Here is a 12,234-nt window from a genome sequence, read left to right on the forward strand (position 1 = left end):
ATAAAATACACAATATTGTAGAACACCGCATTGCAGTATCTTCCGTAGAAAAAAAGTTATTGAAGTTTTTGTAGATTTTTAGACCATAGTTTATGAACATGTAACCTAGCAGGGGGCAAAATGGGGCAATATACCCATGGTGCATCTGAAACTTTAATAAATTCACTTCAAAATGATAGCAAACATCTGTGAATGTAAGCTTTTGGAAGGTATGTTTCGTGTTAAAACTTTTTCTTCGTTATAGTAAAAAATACGGCACGCTAATTGGGTTCAATTTAATTTAATTAAAGTAAACTGATAATAAAAGTTTTTCAACATGTCTATTTCATGAATCGCTGTCGTCCTCGCTTTTGGTTTCGTTGTTGTTCTCGTTGTCATTCTCACTATCGTAAGAAAAACTTTTCAAAAGGCTTTTCGCGTCATCCGATAGTGATTTTTCGATTTTCTTCGGCCATCCTCGAATACTTGTGATCAATGGATCTGAAGACACTAGTAGCATGTTCAGAAGGTCACGATTCGTAGCTTGTCTTGAATGCTTTCGGGTGTTGAATTCTCGGTATCTGTTGGATGGGTTAAAATATTTCAATAAAATAATTACATTATGAAGCTTGTATTTACCTACCTTTTCCAATCTTTATTTCTTGCCTCTTGCGCTTCTTCTGAGAGTTGTCCGATTGGTACCATAAAATGGTCAATTATGGAAGACCCATGTATAAGAACCTTATGGACACTTGCTGGTAGATAGTACCAGGGATATAATTTCACCAACAAGCGTGCTGTCTCAACACAATAGTTGTCAAATGATATTGAATCGATTTCGCAACCTGATCCTATAGATTGGAGAATTGAACCACATCGCTGGATTGCTGTGAGATTTAGTTTAGTGATGTCTGCTACTTGTACAGCGTTCGCAAAAAATTTTCGAGCTAAATTTCCATTATTCGATGTTCCAGATCCACCAGATCGTGGTTGATCCACATTCATACAAAATTCTACCTTCAAACGCTGTTGGATTTTCTTTTTCTGTTCAAGCATTTTCTGTTTATCTTCTCCGTGGGACTGCCATTTCTTCGTTTCAAGTCGATATGCAACATGCATAAAATACTCGAAAAATCTAATACATGCGTGCAGAGGACATAGTCCATACTGAAATGCAGTCTCATTCACTTTACGCTGTCGAACTTTGTCTATATCATTCATTTCTGTAGGCTTTGCTAGGCAGACAAAACATCTTTGGGACGATTTTGTCCCAGTGAGTGCAGAACAAATCTTCCCGTCCACCATAGTTAACAACATACTGTACCGAACCCGTATGTCTCGTCCATATTTCGTAAACTCCATTGGCAACAGTTTCTCAATTTGCTCTTCAATATATTCTTTCTCCCGAATGGCAAGCTCAGCAGTTTCGGCCATTATCTGTATCCTTATTGGCCGGCACAGCCGAGTTGATGATGCCCGAGGATTACGAAAGTATGTCTTCCCATTCGTTTCGGCAACTATGGGAACTAGTGATGTAATGAACATGCTTGTATCGCTTTTTGAACCGTCATCATCCTCGAATTTTTGATTATACTCAGCATTTCCGGTACTTCCGTCCATTCCCCACTTGATCGTCAAATTGATGTTTAAAAGCTCCTCATCTGTGAAGTTATCCAAAGTTTCTTCGTTTGCATCGACGATTCGCTCCGACGTGTGGTCAAGAAGCTGTTGTAGTTTTACTTCCACACATGTGTCGCTGACTATAACACAGAAAAAAGACTTAATTTTAAACTATATTTAGTATAAATATAACTAACTTTTATACATTTATATATATTAAATATATTAAATAACTAACTTTTAAACATTTAAATATATCTAACTTTTAAACATTAAAAGATGCTTGCAAGTTACAGAAATATTTACAAGATTTTTTCATACCGTGTATATAGTTTTCATCTGGATAACAGCTTTTTTTCGCTTCTAGAATGTGGTGGTACGGTGGATATATATTCGCATTTCGTTGTTTGGCCTCGGTCTGAATTCTAACGTACTGCTATTTGGACAACTTTGCATCAACAAATAATGCCAAAGTTTCAGCATCGTTATACTCGAACAATGGATTGTTCGATGATCTTTTCCACGATTTAGCAATTTTGCTTGCCCGCGACGGGGTAGTCTGCGCAGCCTCTTTAAGAATATCAGCAGCATGTTTCTGACCTGACGCGCGTAGCTTCATCTGCGTTGCAAATACAAGCTCTTCTGCTTGATGGTTCTCACGAATGGATGCTGTTTTTTTCTTTTAGTCGAGTCACTACACATTTCGAATGGTATTGGCTTACGCCCAGCCGGGACGCGCGATGATGACGAAGGAAGCATATTGAGGATGTTTGCTGGAAGTTTGAAAGGTATTTTGAAATTCTCAAAATGGTGGAGCAGCACCCTGTCAGCTGTGCGATTATGTTTTATCCAAAGCCTTTGAAAAATATCACAAATAGTTTTGGTATACTTTTCAACCTCCACAGCAACTTCCGGCATAATGTCTGAATCAATCGAATAGGCTTTCAGGACCTCTTTGAATACGCTGCGATTTTTTATCGCCGAACTCCTTCCTGCTGCTCTCCATGTTGAAAATAGATGATGTTTATCGATTTCAACTGGAATATAAGAATGATTTAAAAAATAGTTCTTGGCATAAATTCCAAAACATAGACAGTCAAATTTCAAATTGAGATATTTTACATACCGATGGAGGCCATTTATACAGTTGAAAACTGGGCACTGCTACCGTGATTCGTGTACACAATAGAGCTTTCAAACCACTCAATGTCCAACAAATAATTAAGATTTAACAATGTTATTTTACTTCACTTGTTGATGGTTGCTAAGGGACTCAGAAAAAATGATTGAAGTCTTGGGTCATGGCTTACTTGATTTCAACAGTAGCATTATAAAGGGTGATACGGTCAAAATTTGGTCAAGGGAAAACGCGTGTAAATCGGTGAAATCGTTTATTTAAAAAATCAAATTAAATTTCTTTTTCAAGTTCAATTAGTATAAAATTCAGGAAAAATATTCAGTTAGGCTTCCGCTTTTCCAAATCCGAATTGCCGGGCCTTACGCTTGACCCCTGCCATCAGATTTTGTACAGCCACCTTGTCCACCTTCTTCGCCGCAGAAAGCCAGTTTGCCTTGAACTGCTGCTCGCCCTTAGCAGTTTTTTTGGTCTTCTTTAGGTTCCGCTTGACAATAGCCCAGTATTTCTCAATTGGGCGGAGCTCTGGCGTGTTGGGAGGGTTCTTGTCCTTGGGAACCACCTGCACGTTGTTGGTGGCGTACCACTCCATGGCCTTTTTACCGTAATGGCAAGATGCCAAATCCGGCCAAAACAGTACGGAACAACCGTGTTTCTTCAGGAAAGGCAGCAGACGTTTATTCAAACACTCTTTCACGTAAATTTCTTGGTTGACAGTCCCGGAAGCTATGAAAATGCTGCTTTTCAAGCCACAGGTACAGATGGCTTGCCAAACCAGATATTTCTTTGCGAACTTTGACAGTTTCATGTGCTTGAAAACATCTGCTACCTTTCCCCTTCCTTTTGCCGTATAAAACTCCTGTCCCGGAAGCTGCTTGTAGTCGGCTTTGACGTAGGTTTCGTCATCCATTACCACGCAGTCAAACTTCGTCAGCATCGTCGTGTACAGCCTCCGGGATCGCGCTTTGGCCGTCGTATTTTGTTTATCATCGCGATTTGGAGTCACTACCTTCTTGTAAGTCGATAGTCCGGCTCGTTTTTTGGCTCGATGCACGGTTGTAGACGATACACCCAGCTTATTTGCGGCATCTCGGAGAGAGAGGTTAGGGTTTCGCTTGAAACTACCGGCAACTCTCTTTGTCGTCTCAGCGGCTTCCGGTTTTCGATTTCCCCCCGATCCAGACTTCCTGGCTGTCGACAAACGTTCCCCAAACACTTTAATTACATTTGTAACTGTTGATTTGGCAACTTTTGGCGATTTTGCCAACTTTGCGTGCGAGTAGCTCGGATTTTCGCGATGCGCGAGCAAAATTTTGATACGCTGCTCTTCTTGCTTGGACGGCATTTTGACAACTGAAGAGTGAATTCCAAAATCAAAATAGAAACAACATTCTACACACACACACCTTCAAAATGAGGGGTGTTCAGGTTTTTTAAATGCAAAATTGAAAGAAATACGTCAAGTTGATATTGACCAAATTTTGACCGTATCACCCTTTAATGTATACAAGATATCTCTAACACTAGGTGCGGCAATTCTGATGCAATAGCATGCACATTTAGGCACGGCTATCACTATTTTGTTTAAATCATAGTTTTCCAACAATCGCTTACATTCACAGATGTTTGCTATCATTTTGAAGTGAATTTATTAAAGTTTCAGATGCACCATGGGTATATTGCCCCATTTTGCCCCCTGCTAAGTTACAAGTTCATAAACTATGGTCTAAAAATCTACAAAAACTTCAATAACTTTTTTTCTACAGAAGATACTGCAATGCGGTGTTCTACAATATTGTGTATTTTATTATTATCTACAACTTACTAGAACATGACAAAGCCGTAAAAATGTAGATCAAAAAGTTATGATGAGAAAACCATTTTTGAGGGACCGTCGTCAATAAACTTCACATATCTTGAAAAGTAAAAAAAGATATTAATTAAGCGTCTTGAGCATAGTTCTTTGAAAAGAAATTTTCTACAACTTTGTCCAAGACTCCAACACTGTATCTTGAATAGTTGAAAAAATAAATTTTCGATCTCACTTTTAGGGGGATTAATCTTTTAACTAAAAACATCAAAAGAAGCGCAGTAACATATTGAAACACTTCTCTGAAGGCACCATACCTCTTAATTTCATGATAAAGGAGCTAATAATTAAGCGCACGAAAATGCCGATTTCAACCACTGTGCTACGTGAAGAAACTTAGGTGGAACGGCGGTATACCACTCGATGTGTCCTATAAAGAAGCTCGTGCTGACTCCGCGGAAGAAGCTTCTGATCTCTTCGCAAAATTCTTCAAGGATGTTTTTTCGACTACCCCTCCCGCTCATTCTCCGGATGATCGTCGTGACTGGATGAGTAGCATAGCTCATTATAACTTGCATTTGCCGCAGTTGGATGTATCTGTTGAAGAGGTGATGAAAGTTCTTTCATCTGTAGATCCTTCTAAAGGCCCTGGTCCAGACTGTTTGCCGCCATCGTTCATTAAGAAATTTTCTGCATCTCTCGCTTCTCCTGTGTCGATTATCTTCAATCGTTCGCTAGTTAGTAGTGTTTTCACCACAATGTGGAAGGTTGCGTCCATCACACCTATTCACAAAGCTGGAAACATCCACAACGTTGGAAATTATCGTGGAATGTCGATTCTAAGCTGCCTCCCAAAAGCTCTGGAGAAGATCGTATATGAGGTCGTTTATCAAGCGGTTAGGCCAATAATTACCGAACATCAGCACGGCTTCATGAGGAAACGCTCTACAACAACCAACTGAATGGTGTTTGTCAACTCGCTGATCAACTCCTTTGAAAAACGACGACAAGTTGATGCGATCAACGTGGACTTCAGCAAGGCGTTCGATAGGGTTCCACATGGGCATGCAGTGGACAAAATGAGGACTCAGTAGTTTGCTCTTCGTTTCTTCAGTTAAGGATTTGGGTGTTATCATCGACTCTAAAGTCAGATTCAATGAGCACATCTCCATGATAACTGCTAAAGCATTCGCCACATTAGGTTTCTTGAAACGAAACACAAACGCATTCCAGGACATCTACGCGCTGAAATCACTATAATGTGCTCTCGTCTGCAGTCTTCTAGAGTATGATGTTGTTGTGTGGGCACCCTTTCACGCTATTCAAGCTAACAGAATCGAAGCCATTCAGCGAAACTTCGTAAGATACGCTTTAACGTGTTCTGCCCTGGAACGATGCGGTAAATTTGCCGCCTTACGAAGAACGGTGCAGGCAGATTGACCTGGACACGTTGGCAGAAAGGAGGAAGCTACTTCAGCGACTCTTCGTGTTTGGATTGCTTAACGGTGACGTGGATTGCAACTCTCTTGTGAGCCAAATCTTCATCAATGCTCCTCAAAGAGTTCTACGTAGTTACACGCTTCTGTGGCAACCTACCCATCGGACCAACTATGGATTCAACGAACCGTGGACTTTGTGCTGTCGTATGTTTAATGAAACGTTTGATGTATATGATTTCAACAATAGTAAGTCTACTTACAGACATAGAATTCGACACCTAGCCTAGAAAATATCTGTACAGCATTATGTTGAAGATTTAATTAAATAAATAATGGGAAGTAAAAATAAATGTATAGGAAAAAGATGTGATACAGAGCATAATGCGACAGCATTATTTTATATTGACCGTTAATGATTCTCTTGTGCTTAGGTGTATGGATTTTGGTCCCGCACGGTATAGAACATAAATTTTATACTTTTGATACAATCACTATACTTTTGACCTTGAGCTGATTTTCAACACTTCATTTGTTCCAAATTTAAAATAAGTTACATTTCAATTCAACCAAGGTGCTTCAGCGACTACAGTAACTGACCAGCCTTAACTGTTATGATGATATATATCATAAATGTTTTACATTGTTCCTGCTCGAAAATTCAGTAATTTTAAAAAGGGTTTTCTATACCGTAATATCAGTATAACATCTTATAACAAAAACTAAATATATACCTCGGCAGTACTGTACTAAGAAGAAAACTTCAAAATCTTCCTCAGAACTATTTTCTGAATCTTCTGAAGTGCTCTTTTTTCTGGTAGTGCAATAACTAGGCCAAATTGGCACAGCGTAAAGTATGGCCGGTCTAATAACTTGTTTAAATATTAGAATTGATTCCTCAGGCAAGGTTAGCATTTTCTGATTATAATAGGATGCAAACATTTATCATATTTGTTACATTTGGCTTGGATGCCCTCAATGGCATTGGTATTGGTATAACCAGAGATGCCAGGTTCTTTTTTCAGAAGTCCGCGAAAAATGTCTGTGAATTTCATAAATGACTGTAATTGGGCTGCTTAAAATGAGTAGCCCGGTCATGAAATAGATGCGAAGTTTGAAGTGTCAGTAAAAGTCATGTTCGAGCAAAAAAGACCTGCGTTTAACGAATTGAATGATGAGGTCAACTCCAAGTGAAGACTGATTCACCCATATTTTTGAAAACGTATTTAACTCATAGACTGAGTAAAACTTTCCGAGCATTCACAGGATTTTTTTTTTCTATTATGAGCAACATCTTGATGTACATAAGAAATTACTACACGGAAAAAGTTTTCAAGTAGGTTCCATTGGAAATTCACATAATATTTTTCCATAAACAAAACCAATGATATCTATCTGAATTTCACATAACATTCATGTGATTATCTGAGTTCAATATGATAAATCACTTAAATTTCCATTGACACATAAGGTTCATGTGATTTTGTGGTGCGATTCCCAATTATGATATCACATGAAAGTTATGTCAAATACTAATGAATATTATCCATTGGATTTATCCATTGAGTGTATACTTCTAGAAAGAGTAGTTTTTCGTCGATTTTTGTCATATTCGAAAATACATATATATATATATATATATATATATATATATATATATATATATATATATATACAGCAATTCCATAGAAAAAAGTTATAGTGGGTCTCAGAATTTCATGAAAATTGGTATAGTTCTTCCTTATCAAAAAATATCAGACTCGTATTTTTTTATTGCGCCATTAGAGTGACCATTTCCGTGTTAGGGTGGCCCAAAAAATAATTTTTTTCAAAAATGTCTTTTTTCAAAAATTTATAACTTCTGAACCTCTTGACTGATTTTTACGATTGACCCTTCAAATGAAAGATGTTTTAATGTAGTTTTAAGAAAAATTATGAAACACTCAGAGATATTTGATTTTGTAGGAAAAAAATATGTTACAAATGCTTTTTCTTGATTTTCACTGCGAGGGTCTTCAACAACTTCTTATTTTAGTATTTTTAATTGAAAGATCATTTAATTTTACATAACATATCAAAAAATTAGCGATGTCGGAGAAGCAGTTTTGGAGATACAATTTTTTTAAAATAAAAAATTATTGTTCCGCAATATATGCACCACACGTGCATGGAAACGATGAAGACGCAAGGTAGTTCACAATGCGTCTCCATCGAGTCACAGCAGCTGTGACTAATGAAATCTATGAGTAACTTACAAGCTGGGTGCAACATTCAGTTCAGCCTGGAGGCTGTCCGTAAACCACGTAGACCAATTTTTAAACATTGAAGATCCTACCTCCCCCCGCGTATACTTTACTAAAATTTTAAAATATTTTTACCGAACGTATACTGTGGCTGGACTCCCCTCCCCCATTGAAGTCTTCGTGGCTTTAAAACAGGCCCAGTTTGACATTATTAATTTTGGTATCAACATTCTGGAGAAGTACTTAAATGCTACAAATAATGACGAGGTCGAAGAAAAATAAGTAAAACATGAAGCATTTATTTTCTTTAATTACAATTTCACACATTATTCTTCCATTGAAAATGAATACCGTTTGACAATAATATACTTTTCGTTTTGAGGCTTAAAACTATGGAATGACTGTGTCCCCGAAATTTGGTTCACATGTATATAACGGTTTTCAATTTTCTTTCCATTTTATTGTAATCGGATTCCGAAAAAAACTGATAGTGTATTTTTGAATCTGGCTTAGAAATAGCCCATGAGTAAAGTTCTTGGGCCGTTGTTATATGGTGGCCTTGCAAACTCGCTTTCGCAGCGTTTCGTTTTAATACTCCTCCCAAAGCATCACAAGGGCCCTTTCCATGACAAGTTGCGAAAAAAATTCCACTCGGCAGCAATGCCAAAATCTTTTTGCATGTTGCATAAATTAAAAGCGGTCATCTTATTTTTATATTGGCTTCCTGATCCATCTGAGAAAAAGTAAATCTGTTGTAAGCTTGGCAATTTACATTTTATGAACGCTAGACAATGCGTAAGAAATAAACGAACTGCGACATGATTATGTTTAGTGAAATCAGCAATTGCAATAACACTAGTAAATTTCAAATCGTTAGATTCTTCGTCTTTAAAATAAATAGCACAAGGGTGAATAGTACATTGGGCGTTCGCCCAATGAAAGCCTTGAACTGCATCCTGCACAACGAAAGAATAATTCTCCGAAAAATCACAGATTATGATGCATTCTGTAGCTTTCAAATTGCTTTTGACGTGTTTCATGTAATTTGCCTGTTGCTCAGCTATAAAGTTATGCGGCAATAAATTGAATAATTTTTCTAAAAAAGTATCAATAAATTCCTGTGTGTCCATTTCAACTAAGTCCATAATGCATCTCTCTACTTGACGCCATTGTTTGAATTGTATTGACTCAACATGTCCGTTATTAAGAATAGTCATTAGTTCTGTGGCCAAAATTTGCGTTCCTGAACAATTTTTGCAACACTGCAGCCAGCATTGTTCACTTGGATTTTGACAAATTATTTTTTTAAACAAATCGTGATAGGAATCAACACCATCTGGGAGTGATTGTCTGCTTTGTAGTGTTTTAAAAATAAGTTTAACGTTCTGATGATATATACAAACGCATACGGTATGCGTGCCACTTGTCCCTGCCAAAAATGCAGTGTTACTGGCGGTTACTGGCGAACATGGAAAATCCTATTTTAATATCAGGATATGTATTTTTAAAGATGGAGTACGCCTCCTGCAAGTTACACAAGACTAATCTTCTTTGTACGTAGATTTCGCCTTCATCATTTTTAGATATTAAATAATCTCTTTTCCCCGGACAAACACGACTTATATCGTCACTATTGTAAAAATCACGAACAAGCATTATCGTTGGTTCTCCTAATGAAGCTCTGCTTAACCTCTTTACAGGCACCGACATTATTCCTTTCTCTTGCTGCAGTGCTTTTGCTTGGTTGGCCATATGTTGGGAAACATTGAACTCCTTCATAATTTTATATGTAGACCAACTTTTGGGAAGTGTGGTTAAAATCCTGTATCTCTCATTGCTGTCTCTTGTTTCTTTATATTTATCCTTAAGTTGTATAAGGAATTCATTTTCGTCCGACAAAGGTGCGTTGTAGGTGGTAACGATCGATTCAGAACTGGTTGTTTCCACTGATTCTGAAAATAAATATAAAAAATGATTGATTATTAGAAAAAAAAGCATACAAACGATTTATTTTTTTATTATTTACCTTGGCAGGGAAAAGGAACCATTCTGGACGGTCCCGCAACGGAAATTGATTCAATGCTGGTTGCTTCGATGGACTCTGAAAAATGATTGCAAAAAAGAAGAGTTTAAGTTAGTAGTTAGAAGAAAAGAATTGAAATTTGAAGAAGAATCACATGAATTTTCAAATAACGTACCTGCAGCAGCGATTCTGGATGGTCCTGCAACGGCTTCTTCGGTCACGGCATCATTGGGTTCATATAGTTTGTGGTAGCATCGTTGACAAATGAAGGAGCTACTCTCATCTATTTTAATCTTTTTTTCCACTGCATAATCGTACAATTTATTGGTGATTTTTCTGGCACATGAACTCAACATCCAAACATCACACATTGAACACTTACGTTTCATTTTTAGATATTCTTCAATTCAACTGTTCTAGTAGGAAACTTTGATTTCTAACTGATCATTTCTTTCATAACATTCGTTGTTTTATGTGAAGCATTATATCGTACCTACGAGTGAGTGATATACCTACGAGTCTAAGCTGTAACTCATAGGTATATCACCTGTTCGTAAGCAATGACGTCACTTCAAACAGCTGTTTCAGGTAAATAGATGAATATTGCGAACAAATACAAACACCACTAAATATTTCCAAATGTCACTAACACCGCGAAGCCTATTGGGCTGGAGCTTATGTAAAAGTCATTGCCTACGAACGAGTGATATACCTATGAGGTACAGCTTGGACTCTTGGGTACTGATGCAACATGCAAAAAATTTTGGCATTGCTGCCGTGTGGCATTTTTTCGCAACTTGTCATGGAAAAGGCCCTATGGGAGGAGTATTGAGACGAAACGCTTTAAAATTTGAGTATACGAAGGGAAAGGTAGGATCTTCAATGTTTAAAACTTGGTCTACGTGGTTTATGGACGGCCCGCAGGTTGAACTGAATGTTGCACCCAGCTTGTAAGTTACTCATAGATTTCATTAGTCACAGCTGCTGTGACTCGATGGAGACGCATTGTGAACTACCTTGCGTCTTCATCGTTTCCATGCACGTGTGGTGCATATATTGCGGAACAATAATTTTTTATTTTAAAAAAATTGTATCTCCAAAACTGCTTCTCCGACATCGCTAATTTTTTGATATGTTATGTAAAATTAAATGATCTTTCAATTAAAAATACTAAAATAAGAAGTTGTTGAAGACCCTCGCAGTGAAAATCAAGAAAAAGCATTTGTAACATATTTTTTTCCTACAAAATCAAATATCTCTGAGTGTTTCATAATTTTTCTTAAAACTACATTAAAACATCTTTCATTTGAAGGGTCAATCGTAAAAATCGGTCAAGAGGTTCAGAAGTTATAAATTTTTGAAAAAAGACATTTTTGAAAAAAAATTATTTTTTGGACCACCCTAACACGGAAATGGTCACCCTAATGGCGCAATAAAAAAATACGAGTCTAATATTTTTTGATAAGGAAGAACTATACCAATTTTCATGAAATTCTGAGACCCACTATAACTTTTTTCTATGGAATTGCTGTATATATATATATATATATATATATATATATATATATATATATAAGCAAACTACGTTTTCTAGAGTTTGAGTAATTTAAACTTAAATTTGAGGCGATCTTATATGCCATGTAGTGTGGACATCCTTTAGTTACTTAGTACTAGTCCTTTTGCACGCCAGCAGCGGGGGAACGAGCGCATCTTAGTGAGAATTTCAACTTTCTTCCACCTAAATATGGAGAAATTGACAATCAAAAGAGCAATTTATAAGCTTATTAATACGATTCTAAGCACTTCTTGCTCAAAATGTGTTGATGAATCAGGATCAGAGTTGCTGAACCGATTCAAATAGGAAGGAATATAGAAATAAAGATCATCGGGAAATGGAGAGTACTGTACCAAGCACGATGAATTGGCGCTAAACACTATTGTAACGATTTAACAAATAGAGTTTTAAAATAATATATATCAAGCAACAT

The 12,234-nt window shown here is 37.1% G+C and overlaps 1 pseudogene; it reads right to left on the reverse strand.

The window, feature by feature from the left end:
• Positions 1-509: 509 nt before the first annotated feature.
• On the reverse strand, positions 510-10,945 carry LOC135706355 (uncharacterized; annotated as a pseudogene).
• Between the last annotated feature and the right edge of the window lie 1,289 nt (positions 10,946-12,234).

The sequence above is a fragment of the Ochlerotatus camptorhynchus genome, unplaced genomic scaffold (genome assembly GCF_037179485.1).
Source record: "Ochlerotatus camptorhynchus isolate MF236.1 unplaced genomic scaffold, CSIRO-AGI_Acam_v1.1 ptg000277l, whole genome shotgun sequence".
NCBI lineage: Eukaryota > Metazoa > Arthropoda > Insecta > Diptera > Culicidae > Ochlerotatus > Ochlerotatus camptorhynchus.